General features: G+C 38.3%; 1 long non-coding RNA gene across 3 annotated transcripts in view; it reads right to left on the reverse strand.

Annotated features, from left to right (window-relative positions):
• Window positions 1–1,658: 1,658 nt before the first annotated feature.
• Window positions 1,659–15,100, reverse strand: part of LOC149127414 (uncharacterized) — a 32,210-nt gene continuing 18,768 nt past the window's right edge. Inside the window, exons 1-3 of one of the 3 annotated variants that reach the window (XR_016231541.1) lie at window positions 8,126–8,203; window positions 2,497–2,569; window positions 2,187–2,315 (exon numbers count right to left, since the gene is read on the reverse strand). This is a non-coding gene — a long non-coding RNA (uncharacterized LOC149127414). Of the gene's footprint in view, window positions 2,316–2,496; window positions 2,570–8,125; window positions 8,204–15,100 lie in introns of those variants that run through there. The other 2 variants (XR_016231540.1, XR_016231542.1) reach the window with 2 other exon arrangements.

The raw sequence follows: 15,100 nt of genomic DNA on the forward strand, positions 1-15,100 counted from the left end.
TAGTGTTTTCCCCATAGATATTAAAGATGAATATCATTCTTGTTGTTGTATAGCTTCCAGAGTCTACATTTTTCTGCATTAAAAAAAAAATAACATCTTCAGTCTCTGACATCTCGTCTTTTCTCCACCTGTTATACCTGTGAATTCTTTGTGAATTCTGTGTATAATTAATCTAACCAGGGCAATGGTTCTCAAAGATGACTACATATTAGAATCCCCTGGGAAGGTTTTTGAAAATGTCCCTAGCTGGGTCCTCACCTCACACCAATTAAACCAGAATCTCTGCAAGCATCTTTAATGCTTCTTTTGTGATTCTAATGGGCAGCCAGGGTTGAGAACTAGTGATGTAGGCCTGGCTTCACTTCATCTTAAATACTACATGTTCTGTTACCATCCATTCCCCTTCCATAAGCTTCAATCTCTCTGCTCTTTGTATTGTCATTAAAGATCCCTTTCCATCATTTATAAGAGTAAAATCTTGTTTAAGCTTGTTTAAGTAAAATCTTGTTTTACTTCCTCTTTGTCATTTGTTCATCTAACGCAAAGGTGATAGCTTGTATGTGGTTCCAAATACAATTGGAACTAACTCTCTTTTAGATGTTAGCATCTTTCTCAAACTTCTGATAATAAACCAATTCCAGTAGATTTTAAAAATCATATGACTTATATTTATTTTTTTAACCTCACTTGAATACTCTGTCATTATTTCACCTCTGGATTTATGGAAAACTCCTTTGTTATATATAGCCATTGTTCAAGCAAGTTTCAAGGACAGTGATGTCATTATCTTCTCCTAAGGTCACACTGAGTATCTATTCTATAGCATCCTCATACCTCTATCATACTCCACAAATATTATTTTAACTCTATTGACTGCGTTTTCTCTTTAAGGATTTCTGGGCACCACTTGCATCATTGGGAGAGATGCTATATGATAGTTTGGAATTTTTTAAATCCACCATGCATGCATGTGATTGATTCCCCTTTGCGTTTTGTCCTGTTGTCTCAGTCAGGCAACATTCTACTTTCCCCTAGAGTTTCATTTGCAATCATTTCTTACTCAGTTATTCATATCATTCTGAGGAACACTCATATATTCTCAGGAGCCCAAGAGTCTGGAAATGTAAGTGATCGTGCAAAAACACATTATCTTCTGTCTCAACTTACCTAGGTAGCCAGATACTCACACAGTATGCTTGCTCTTCCTGTTAAAACTGTGACTCTCAAAAGGACGAATAGATGACCAAAAGGGTTTTCCATGGTCAGCAGTATAAAGACTGCCAAGTCCTTAAAAGTTCACTTCCTATACTCACTGTGGCTTTCTGACTTCACTGGGAAGGAGAAGTGAGATGCGACTGATTGCATAAATCTAAGCACGTATTTTCCTTCAAACTGATGCACTTCTGGCTGGGCACTCTAACTTGGGACAGGGGCATCCTGAATGTTGGCTTAGCCACAGGCCAAAAATATACCCCTAGCCACTTCCTTTCTTACTTCATGCTGCATGAACATCCTGCTGCATGATTGGACACCGGATTTACTATTTCTTTTGAGCCTTACTTTTTCCATCTGTAAAATGGGACTGATACAATTTGACTCACCCCAACCAGTAAGTTTGTCCATGCAGAACAAGAAAGAAAAAGCTTGAATATCACTTGTAGACCTTTAGAAGGAAGAAGCTTTATTACACACCAAGTAGAATTATTCTGATATTTAGTATGTTAATATAATTTTCATCAGCATCTTAGAAGGCTAGCTTATTTATGTACACAATTAGTGAAATAGAATATGGAAAAATGGAGGGCAGTGGTAAAATGCAGGCCATTTCCCCCGAGTAGAAAAAGGCCCATAACTCACAGGAGATGGGCTGAGATGCGAAGGTCACTCACTTATTCACAGGAATAAATTATATTATACCATCAAGTAAGTTTCTTCAGCTAGTCATAAAGAAGAATATGGCTAAGTAATTTACTCGCAAATGATGGTTATAAACCACTCACACGCTAACAAATCAAATTACGTCATACAAACCACCTAGCCATGCTCATAGGGTTGCCAAAGTGGAAGTGGGGAGCAGAGACAGCCACAGTGCTGGCTTTTCGATTCATGCAAAAGACCATGCTTGTTCAGTGCAGAAGACAGGTACTTGGTACTTAAAATGCTCTGCAGACGGAAGCACTCCCCTTCATGAACAATAGGGGACACACCTCTAAACCTGAGTACGCTGATGGGGCTTCTGCAAGGCCTGGGCTGTGGCCTTGAGACTTGGCACTGAGATTCTGAGGCCCTGCTGAAGACAGTCCATCGTTGCCGAACTGAGTGTGATGGAGAAACGGATTTCAGCAGCTAAGAATTATCGTGCTTTAGGAGTTGAGATGAGGCAGCCTCCTATAAAGCATTCAACTACCACTGAAAATGGGCAACAGTCCCTTTGTGTTGCTATAACAAAATACCTGAGACGGGGCAATTGACAAAGAACACATGTTTATTTCTCACCGTTCTGGGGGCTGTGAAGTCCAAGATCAAGATGCCACTTTTGGTTCCATGAGGGCCTTCTTGCTGTGTCCACCTATGGCAGAAGGTGGAAGGACAAGCTGGCAAAGCAGCCCAATGTTACATAAAACCTGTTTTCGATTTATTTTTTTAACTGACTTGTAAAAATTATACACATTTAGGAGCTAAATGCCTAGTGGTTAAGATGTCTGCATCCATATTGGAGTACCTGGTTCAATTCCATGCTTAGGCTCCTGACTCTAGCTTCCTGCTAATGTAGATCCTGAGAGGAGCAGTTATGGCGCAAGTTGGGTTCTTGTACCACTCATGTGGGAGACCCAGGATGAGTTCTTGGTAACTGGTTTCAGTCCAAGTCCAACCCTAGCCATTTTAGGCATTTGGATAGGAGTAGATAGGATCTCTCTCTGTCTCTCTCTTCCTCTCTGTCTCTCTGCCTTTCAACATATAAAAAATGGAAGACATTGTATGTATGTATAGAGTACAATATGATGTTTTCACATGTATATACATTGTGTAATGTACAAATCAAGGTAAAGATGTGATGGCTTTTATTTCATTTGTGAAGAAAGAGCCCTCATGGCTTAATCACCTGCTAAAGGCCCTTAATGTTGTCACACTGGAAACACCCGAATGTTTTTTGAAGGAGACTCATGAAAACCAGAGCAAGTCATGTGCCAATTAGGGTAAAGTTATTCTTGGAAGAAATAGCTAAGACTGCACATTGACCATGGGCTTGCTGCTTGTCGCTCACTCTATGTCTCTCTCTCTGTCTCTCTCTCTCCCTCTCTCTCCCCCTTCTCTCTCTTTTGCAATCTTGAGAGATAGGAAATACTGTTCCCATTTTACAAATGAATGAAGAAGCTGAAGCTCAAATATATGAATTCATTTACCTGAGAGGACCTAGCTCAGAAAAAACAATGAACTTTTACCAGGTTTGTCTGTCTCCAAAGTCCCTGGTATTCCTGGGATCTAGTCCTGCCTCTGCTTCCAACCTAGCTTCCTACTAATGCACACCTTGGGAGGCAGCAGATGACAACTCAAGTAGCTAGCTTCCAAATACCTATGTGGGAGACCCAAAAAGAATTCCTGACTCCTCACTTCAGCCTGGCTCAGTCTTGGTTGCAGGCATTTGGGAAGTGAGAAGTGGATGGATCTGTTTGTGTGTGTCTCTCTCTCTGTCTGTCTCTCTGTCTCTCTCTCTGGGTATGTATGTGTGTGTGTGTGTGTGTGTCATTCTGCCTTTTATTTAAAAAAAAAAGATTTATTTTATTTATTTGAAAGACAGAGTTACAGAGAGAGGTAGAGACAGAGACAGAGAGATCTTCCATCCGCCGAGTCACTCCCCAGATGGCCACAACAGAGCTGCGCCAATCTGAAGCCAGGAGCCAGGAGCTTCTTCTGAGTCTTCCACACGGGTGCAGGGGCCCAAGGACTTGGGCCATCTTTCATCCTATCTCAGGCCACAGCAGATAGCTGGATCAGAAGAGGAGCAGCCAAGACTAGAACCGGCGCCCATATGGGATGATGGTGCTTCAAGCCAGGGCTTTAACCCACTGTGCCACAGTGCCAGCCCGTCTGTCTTTCAAATAAATAAATTTGGTAAAGCTGTTATTAACCGTTATAGAGCATTTACAAGCATTTAACTAACAACATTTTGCTTAACAGTATTGTTTTTATTCTTCTTCTGAAGCATTATAATTTTGCCCATTGTCCAAGATGACTAAAAGGGAAGTATATGCAAGTGTATGTGTGTGTATGTATGCATGTCTATTTATACTCTATACCCATTATTGTGTATATATGTCATTTAATGTTGATTTTCTTTTCAACAATCATGGTTATTTTTCACTAATTCTTGCAAATTAATATGGCAAGATGCTGAGTAGCAGGTTAATAATTTATTTTATTAGAAAAATTCAGAAAGTTACATATCTAGTTTGCAGCCTGACTCCAGTAACAACCTGCTTTCAGAGTTGTCCACAATCTTGCTTATTTGACCATAAAAAGTGGTATTGTAGTGATTGATAAATTGAATTAAGTTGTCACTCTAAAACTAAAAGTGGCAACAGGAAACTAGCAACTAGCGACCTGTAACTAGCAAGAACTAGCAGAACAAACCTGTATTTAGAAAGCAGTTTATTACATCCTATTGAAATGGTTGAAAGTAGAAAATGAATCCACACCCTCCAAACCCATTGATGAATTAGTCTCTCAAATCCCTTAAAATAAAGGCTTGGATCAGTATGGACCTCCTTGTTAGTTCCAAAATAGGAATTTTCTTTTGTTTTATCGTGAGGTTAATGCAACATATAACCACAGCCATACTTTATTTTAAAGATAAAAGAAATGACTTAATTAACAAGTAGACACTACCATTTAGAACAATATTCTTATAGGTTTTCAAATATTTTGCTCTAGTATAAACAAGTAGATTTGTTTAATTACATAAACCCTGAAACACTTATGACATACAGTATTTTTCACATGATTCATCAATTGCAAAACAGGCATTTTTGTCCTGTTATAAATATTGCTAGTGCTAAAATAAAATATTGCATAAGTGTTTCAAATATTTTAATGAAAAAATACTCTAACAGTTTGAGACCCATAATTATCCATTTTAATAACATAGAAATGTTATGTGGATATCTTTTTGTCCTTGAATTAGTATTTTCATTTCATTTCCTCTTTAGAATGTTATCCTAAGGTAATATAATTTTGTGGTGGAAAATCTCTTGTTGATTATCTTATCATAATTCTCTATGATAACATAAATGTAAATACATCTTAAAAATTTCCTGTGACTATAATATTCAGGATAAATAATAATATTATAGTTCATACAATGCATGCAGTAAGATATTTCTTCCCGTTTTGTCATTACATGTAGTATTAAATAGTTGATCTAGCACAATATATTATATGCATTGACAATCTTAAAAAATAACATTTTACTATAAATCTGTATCTTAATGAGCAATTGTTTATGATGCTTTGATTAAAGGAATTATGCATTTGGCCCTTGTTTAGTTTTAGTGGGTTTACACTTAGCAGTTTCCTGTCATAAAGTTCCCGGTGGCCAGCGCCATGGCTCAATAGGCTAATCCTCTACCTGCGGTGCTGGCACCCCGGGTTCTAGTCCTGATCGGGGCGCCGGATTCTGTCCCGGTTGCCCCTCTTCCAGGCCAGCTCTCTGCTGTGGCCCAGGAAGGCAGTGGAGCATGGCTCAAGTCCTTGGGTTCTGCACCCGCATGGCTCCTGGCTTCGGATCAGCGCGGCTCGTCGGCCGGCCGCAGTGGCCATTGGAGGGTGAACCAACGGTAAAGGAAAACCTTTCTCTCTGTCTCTCTCTCTCACTGTCCACTCTGCCTGTCAAAAAAAAAAAAAAAAAAAATCCTGGTAAGTGGTAAGCCTTTTTTTCAAAAAGTTTGAGAAAGGAAAGAGGGTGTGGCCAAGGGCAAGTCAGAGTATTGGCAACTTCTCAAGCAGTTTGAGGAGAGAGAGGATATCGAATGTTAAAATCTGAGAATCGATTCTGTTAAAAATTTAAACGAGTATCCCTAGGCCCTTTGGAAAGTCTCTGTATACCTTGATTTGAAGATTATTGCTTTAAAACATTGAAAGTTCTCCAGAAAGTTTGTGCATGCAGGTAAGGATGAGTTTGCCTTCTTGGCCACATGTCTACTTGTATTAGATTGAACACTCTTTCCAAGAAATATAACTGTTCTTCACTGCTATGGTCTTTCCACACTATTAATGCAAGGCTATGCACCTTGTGGATATGCAATAAACTTCATTGTTAATAATAATTTCAGAGATAATTTCATCAGTTAAAATTTTACCTTCCTAGAAGTCTATGCAGTAAAAAAGAAAGCCACCACCACTAGCAGAATAAGGAAGAATCCTTTGGATTGTGACTGTAAAATCAAAAACAGGTTGATATTTGATATATTTAAACTTACTTTTCTGCTCTAACAATTGTATGCACATCATATATTCACACACATACCCTGGTTGTATCCTAAGTACAGTTCAGTGTTAAGCAAAGTGAAAAAGTCAGAAAATAACGGGGCAGAGATTACAGCAAGGTTATGGCTGGGGGAGGGGGAAAAGCTGCTTCTACAGAATAATAGGTTTTAAATTGGAGGTCTTTACTTAAAACCCTCAGGAAATAAAAAAGGGTCAAAAAAAGAGAAAATTGCTCAGGGGTTATATTACTTAAAAAGACAATCTCGTTTCTCTTTCAAAAATTGCTGTATTTTTTGGAAGATGCCTTTAACAATGGATGTCATCACTTAAGGACCATTGCTCAATAAAAGAGGACTCAAGGATTTAGAGTTTTATGGCACTTAAATGTTTCTGCCAGTTTGTAAGAAATGGTGCGTTTTTGATCAATTTGATTTAAGAAACTAAAAACTCGGACATGTAAATTGGGGAATTAGTTCTTAGTTGTTGGTTACTTTTCTAATTTTTTTCATTAAGCATATGTTTCGAACATTATTTTAAGATGATAATCAGATTAAAAGTTTTTGATCGCAACATCCTGAATGAAATCCTTTGATGTGCTGAAAGAAGAAAGTTTACCGTCTAAGTGGTAGAAAAAGCAAACAAGAGGGTAATTGTGGCGAGTTTCCAATATCATTGCATTTTCGCATTCGAAAATGAGAATCCTATTAATATTGATAACGTAAACTAAAATCATTGTCTGAACTAAAATGTTCTATGTCAATTAGAAGGAAGGTACATATTTTAATTTTTGTAGATATGTAAAATTAAATTGGCATTATATTAATAGACAAAAACTCAAGTTCAGTCTTCTGTTCTATTTATAGTGATTATAAAAAAAGACATGGGGTCTACAAGTGATTATACACTGCTTCCCAAATAGACAAGCAAATGGAACCTGGATTTATTAATATGTTATTTCATGAACCACAGGTGTCATAGTGTTTTTAATTAATAAATTTTTTCTATAGTCATTAGCTGATGTAGTTTACAGATGTCATATATACATTAAAATGAGGCTATAAAATTCAGCAGACCCTGAATGCACAGTTTCATGTGAATGCCTACTTATGGATTTCAAAAAATAAGAACAAAAGATGGTGCAAGGGTGGTAAAGCCAGAATGGCAACAGCAAACTTATAACTGATGTGAGCCACACTTCAGCCAGTTTCAAGATACTTTACATGTTTCCTCCCGGTTAGGCAACATTACTAGGTGAAGGATAAACACAAGACAGGAAGAAGATAAGGGTTCAAGTCCAGGTAAAATAAAGGGGACGCGGGAAAAATTGAGCAAACGTCACTAGTGGAGCACAAAGAGAGTGAAAGAGCTTGACAGTTAACTTTAGTGACCATACAAAGAAAGCAGTTATACAAATCCAAACTGTTTTCTTCTGTTTGTATATCACTAAACTTATTCAGGAGGATGCCTATGAATTACACTAAAGTTTTGGTGATTGCTTATCCTACATTGGATAGTAGCTCACATGGTCAACCCATGATCATTATTCTACCCATGCCATCTACTTATTAATCGTCACAACTCGAAAAGGGGGTAGTACTATTCCTCTCATTTCATGATGAGGCAACTGGCTTAGATATATTACCTAAATGTAGTCATTTCATGTGGCTGAGACAAGTCTTCAGAATCAAGTTTCCTTCAATCCGAAGTGCTTAAATCTCTGAAATTGCAAGATTCATGAATTTCAAATCCAAATGAGGGTTTCATTTATTAATAATCACCAATTGATTAAGTGATAAGCTTCTAATTAAATAGTTAAAGATATATGGTTTAAATAGAAGGATACTGTATACTTTTTCTCATAATTCATTTTTCCTGGCATTTAATTAGGATTTTGGACTTGACAAATGCCATCTGAGTATATAAATATATAAATATGCCTATCTGTTTTCAAATAATGTATATCAATTTCTACACATATACTTAGATAAATACATGTGGATCAATGTTTGTTGGAATACTCTTACAGATAACTGTAAATTTGTGTAAAAATGACTTTCTATCTTTTGTATGTTATCTCAAATCAATTAACAGATTTAATGCAAACCAATTTCAAAAACCCTACATAATTTTGAGAGAAATCAACAAATGATTCAAAATTTCATCTGGATGTGTAAATGAAGACAAAGGGATGAACTTCTTTATCAGGCATTAAAATGCTATAAAACAAATAATTAAAACACTATTATGAGACTGATTAATAGAAGAACTTGGTATGGCAGAAGTCACTGGTGTGTATGTAATCGATGATAAAGAAAATACCATGTAGCAATTAAATAATATAGGAGAAATAGAAAATATATACAAAATGTTAATTTAACTGTGATGTTACTGAAGATGCAAAGAAGTTGGAAAATTCAGAAAGTGCTAATGTAACAGCTTTGAAATATGATCAAAAACATTTAGCTGACTAAATTTGAATCAAAGTTCACTATTTCTTTTTTATCTCTGTGACTAGGTTCCCATTCGTGTACTTTATCTGGTATTCTGCATAAATCTTGAATTCACTTAACAATGTTGGCTGCTAATCTAAGAATTAAGCAGTATTACTATTAGAATATTATAGGCCGGCGCTGCGGCTCACTAGGCTAATCCTCCGCCTTGCGGCACCGGCACACAGGGTTCTAGTCCCAGTCGGGGCGCCGGATTCTGTCCTGGTTGTCCCTCTTGCAGGCCAGCTCTCTGCTGTGGCCAGGGAAGGCAGTGGAGGATGGCCCAAGTACTTGGGCCCTGCACCCCATGGGAGACCAGGATAAGTACCTGGCTCCTGTCTTCGGATCAGCGCGGCGCACTGCCGTGGCGGCCATTGGAGGGTGAACCAATGGCAAAGGAAGACCTTTCTCTCTGTCTCTCTCTCTCTCTCACTGTCCACTCTGCCTGTCAAAAAAAAAAAAAAAGAATATTATAATTTTTTCACTTACAACAGTCTTTAAATATATATGAGGGATCTTCAAAAAGGCTGTGGAAGATGTATATTATCTTTTAATTCCATTTTTCCACAAGGCTTTCTGAATATCTCTCATATGTATGTGAACATGTGAACAGACACACATATGTAAATCTGTTGTCTTCATTGCCTCTAATTATTAGAGGAAAGTGCTACTTTTCTCTGATTTCTTATGAAGATGCTACTCAAGTTTAAAACTGAGAGATTAGTGAATAGTGTTGAATTTATAGCTACCTTCAGTAAAACATTTGCAAAACAATAGACTTCTGGCTGTTTACTTCATCCCTGTTACAGACAGACAGAGGATTGAGAATGCAGATCCTGGGTTTCATCTCATAGTCCCATCAGATAGGTACAAGCTTTTAAAATATGATTAAGAGAAATCTTTTATTGCTGTGTATTCTGCTTTATCCTAGAGAACTCCCGTAGGGATATACAGATGGTCCCTGACTTAATTTATTTTTATGTTAAAGATTTACGTATTTTAAAAAAAAAAAGCAGAGATAGAGAGAGAGAAAGAGAGAGATCTTCTATCTGCTGGTTCACTCCCCAAATGGCCACAACTGCCTGGGCTTGACCAGGTTGAAGCCAGGAGCCAGGAGCTTCTTCCCGGTTTCTCATGTGGATGCAGGGTCCCAAACATTTGGGCCATCTTCCACTGCTTTCCCAAAGAAGTAGAGCAGCCAGGACTCGAACTGTTGCCCATACAGGATTCTGGTGGGGCAGGCAGCAGTTTTACTTGCTACACAACACCAGCCCCTGTGTGTTTTTTTTTTTTTTTAAGACTTATTTTAATTATTTGAAAGGTAGAGTTACAGAGAGAGGAGGAGAAGGAAGAAGAAGAGAAGGAGGAGGAGAGATAGAGAATGATCTTCCATTCCTTGGTTCACTCAAGAGCTGTGCCAGGCTTAAGCCAGAAGCCAGGAGCTCCTTCCAGGTCTCCCACGTGTGTGCAGGGGCCCAAGGCCTTGGGCCGTCTTCTGCTTTCCCAGGCCATAGCAGAGAGCTGGACAGGAAGAGGGGCAGCTGAGACTTGAACAAGTGCCCATATGGGATGCCAGCACTGTAGGCAGCAGCTTCACCCACTATGCCACAGTGCCGGCCCCTGACTTAAGACTTTTTGACATTAACATTGTGTGCAAGTGATATGCATTCGTAGAACCCATACTTAAAATTTCAGATTTTGGTCTTTTCCTGGGCTAGATGTATGCGCTGTGATCCTCTCCCACAATGCTTGGCTGTATTCCAAACATATTAGTCAGCCACATGCTCTGATCTCTTTTATACTATAGTGTGTGGTACTGCTAAGCTAGTATGTTCAGTCCATTAGGTGTACTCAAAACATTTGGAACTTAGCAAGTCATAATGGGTGTACTGAGACTTAACCCACTGAAACTTAAGTCAAAGAACATCTATATTTTCCTATCTCTACTGAAGCAGTTACTTGAATTGACTGCAATTAAGAAACATGTCACCATGATTTACTGGACTGGGGAGGAGTCTGTTTTGTCCAAGTTTTCATGTACTCTCATTTCTACCGAAGAGGCTTTTCTTAATGGGGCTGAATTTTTTTTTTTTTTTTTTTTTTTTTTTTTTTTTTTTTACAGGCAGAGTGGACAGTGAGAGAGAGAGAAAAAGGTCTTCCTCTGCTGTTGGTTCACCCTCCAATAGCCGTCGAGATGGCAGGAGCCAGGTACTTATCCTGGTCTCCCATGGGGTGCAGGGCCCAAGCACTTGGGCCATCCTCCACTGCACTCCCAGGCCACAGCAGAGAGCTGGCCTGGAAGAGGGGCAACCAGGACAGAATCCGGCGCCCCGACCGGGACTAGAACCCGGTGTGCCAGCGCTGCAAGGCGGAGGATTAGCCTATTGAGCCATGGCGCCGGCCGAATGGGGCTGAATTTTAAGTGTTGTGTGTGAGTATGAAGATCATATGTTATAAAACATGTCTTTTTAACTCAAGTTACCATCATTATAAATTTATTTTCTACTTGCTGGCATGATGGCAATTTTCTTTTTTTTATTATGAAAATTCAAACATTGAAATTTGTATAATGACCATCCATAAAATTTAAGATACTCTAGATTTTAAAGTTATTAATAGTCCAGTTTTCTTGTGGTTGACATATTTCGTATCCTTCCTTCTAAGTCTTTTAGCATACTCCCTCACAGCTGGGCTATGTGGCTACTCTCCTACAGGAAAGGAGAGAGAAATGCTTGTGTCTTTCCTATAAATGACCACATTTCAGAGTAAGAAATTGGTATCAAAGATGTCTCCAATAGTAGCCATAAGGGGATTTTTAAAAACTATTTGCTTTTTTAAGCTTATAGATTTTTATACATTGAATTGTATAAATTTGGTTAGCTGTTACCCTTTCTAATGTTTGAACTATTCAGCTTTAGCCCGTAGTGGCCCACTAATTTTCTTCTGACTGGTTTCCTGTTTCTTGGGTAGAAGGCATGATTTTGTGGGAAGGGGTGTGGTCATAGGGAGTAGAAATCAGGCATGTGGTGAGGGTTCTAGGTGGAATGATGTCAAACAGTTACATTTACCAAAGAATGGCAAGGAGAGGAAGCAGAGATGAAATATAGAAGCTTATCTTGACATGCTACCTTCTCTTCTAGATACTAAGTATGGTTCCTTCCTTTCGTTTTTGAAGATTTATTTGTTTATTTGAAAGTCAGAGTTACACACAGTAAGGGAGAGAGAGAGGGAGGGGGGGAGAGAACGAGAGAGAGAGAGAGAGAGAGAGAGAGATCTTCCATCCATTGGTTCACTCCCCAGATGGCCACAACAGCAAGAACTGGACCAGGCCAAAGCCAGGAGCCAGGAGTTTCATCTTTCAAGTACCAAAGCACTTAGGCCATGTTCTACTGCTTTTCCCAGGCCATTAGCAGGAAGCTGGACCAGAAGTGGAGAAGCTGGGTCTCGAACTGGCACCCATATGGGATTTCAGGTGGTAGCTTTACCTGTTATGCCACAGGACAACCCTAAGTTTGATTCTTAATGGATACTAACAGTCATTCTATTCTGGTAACTATTAATTTGCAGAAAGCTGCCTTGAATGCATCTCTTCCATTCACTCCATTCAAATTTCTAGCTGGATGAATGGAGAGGGATAAACACCTGCACGAATTTTTTGGCTTCTCAAAGTAAGAGGCTTTGCAAATAAGAAATGCCTCATAATAATTCCAACATGTTTTCTGAATTTATAACAAAATTACGATTTTTCATTTCTCATTAAATGTTTTATTTATGTTGATTTTCAAACATTCTGCAAGAGTGATTAATTTTCAATAAATAGGTAGGAGGAAATAAAAGTATTATGGTCATTTGAACTGTTAATATTAGATAAGTAGATATTTTTAGGGTAGAGGCATGAAACCATTTGAACAATTCAACTACATGATAAGACTGGAAATTGAAAACTAAATTCCAATCATTTGAAAACTTAGTACTAAAATATGCTAAGCCTTCAGAGAAATATGAAATCAGGAATAATATTTAATGCTTATTAAATTCCTTTGATTATTTGTGTATCCTCTTTTATCAAGCATAGGAGATGCTGCTGTTAAAATAATCTGCTACAACAAATTATAGCAATTTTCCAATTCACCTTCACGAGATTGGAATACAGTAAGCCTAGGAAGGAAGATATAAGGATTTGGCTGCTTAGAGTATTGACCATTGGTGGGTTACCGTCTCCCACCTTGAATGTGAACTTTAAGAGATGTGTGTTTGAGCCTTAGAAGAGAAAGCTTGCATTCATTATTAACAGCAATAGCAAAAAAAAATCTGTTCTTAGCATTTACAAATACTGTATCTGAACTACAAATACTTTATCATACATCAAATAAAATCAAATAAAAACAAAAATTATTCATATTTTATTTCTTGATTTTAAAAATCCATCCTACTTTTAAATAATATATGCACACACAATGATTGAATAAGATATATTCAGATGGATTTATATACTTAATATGCTTCTTTTTGAGAGAAACAGGACAAGGAAGATGAGAAATAGATAAAATGAGAGACAACCACCTGCCAAATGTCAAGCTGAGGGGATTGCACTCTGTTACTTACTTCAATAAAGTTCACCATTACTTTTTTATTATAGCATATTGGTGCTTCTAAGAACACTAACTGAGAGAAATAAATGAATATGGGTTCAGGTACTGCAGATGACAGTGGGAGACCAGGTTTAATTCACTCTTATGAAGTCTTCTTGAATTGTGTCACTTGTAGAATTTGTGCTTGACTTTTGAAAACATAAAATGTCCTTGCCACTGAGAGCTAATTAAGAAATCTGGCCCTCTGTGACTGAGCTCATTGTGTTCGGGTTGACTGCATGTCCAAGTTTGACTCAAGATGCTCATCTCATATATAGTGTGACCAACTATTTCAGTGGGATTAAGATAACTGCTTAGCTCAACATTCTACTGTAACATCCCACAAGAATGGCATTCATAGCCTTTAAATGAAATTTCTGCCAAATCACCACTCCAGGTTTTGAGGAAGCTTGAAGTACAAAAGTTAAACTTGTCCATTGGAATGAACCCAAAGCAAACCCCGGCTCCCATCAGCAAATCAAGGAAGATGTACCTCACAGAAGTGGATTATTCTAACAGACGTTAGGAAAGAAGTGAAGGAAGCCAACACCAGTAGTAGGGTCTCATGCTTCTACTTACGTTAGGCTGTAGAACAGGGAAATTGAATCTATGTGACAGAGTGAATGGATGAATAGAGAAGGGTCATGAGGTAGCTTTCTAGGGTGATGGAAATTTTATATATCTTGATCTGGAATGGCTGCATAGTGTTTTATATGGCTATAAAATTCATTAAAAGGTAGACTTTATATATTTTACTGCATGTAAGTTATACTGCAGTGAAACACCGAAAGAATTCCAGAAAAGTACTCAGTTAGGTTTAAACTGATTAAAAATAAAAATGCTTCCAGGTTTTTCAGCCAGGGGACCCAAATGGTTTCCCTCTTGTAATGCTATTATTTGGCCATTGTAAGTGGGTAGGAGTTCTAGACTCTAAATATGGCTTACCTCCTTCCTCCTCTGCTATGTAAGCTCAGCAAAGGCATTTAAGCCTAGGATATCTGAAAAAAGTTAGCATACTTGAGCACCAGTCACTAATTGTAAGGTATGTCTGCAGCAGAAAACTAGGGAAGCCAAGTGGTCCATGGAGTCCATGGCCACAGGCATCAAAGCTTCAATCAGTGAAGCTGGTGTTGTGGCGCAATGGGTAAAGCCACCACTTGCAATGCCAGCATTCCATATGGGTGCTCTACTTCTGACCCAGTTCCCTGTTAATGGCCTGGAAAAGCAAGAGGATATGGCCCGAGTGTTCACACCCCTGCCATTCATGTGTGAGACGTGGAAGAAGCTCCAGGCTCCGGGTTTCAGCCTGGCTTAGCCCTTGCTATTGTGGCCATCTCAGGAGTGAATCAAAGGATAGAAGATTTCTCTCCCTCTCTATTTCCCTCCCCCCCCCCTCTCTCTCTCCCCCTATCAACCTATAACTCTGTTTTCAATTAAATAAATACATCTTTTAAAACAGCTTTATTCATTAAACAAATATTTGTTGGGTGATTTCTG

Source organism: Oryctolagus cuniculus, chromosome 3, assembly GCF_051225735.1.
Source record: "Oryctolagus cuniculus isolate XC-2025 breed Fujian yellow rabbit chromosome 3, ASM5122573v1, whole genome shotgun sequence".
Taxonomy (NCBI): Eukaryota; Metazoa; Chordata; class Mammalia; order Lagomorpha; family Leporidae; genus Oryctolagus; species Oryctolagus cuniculus.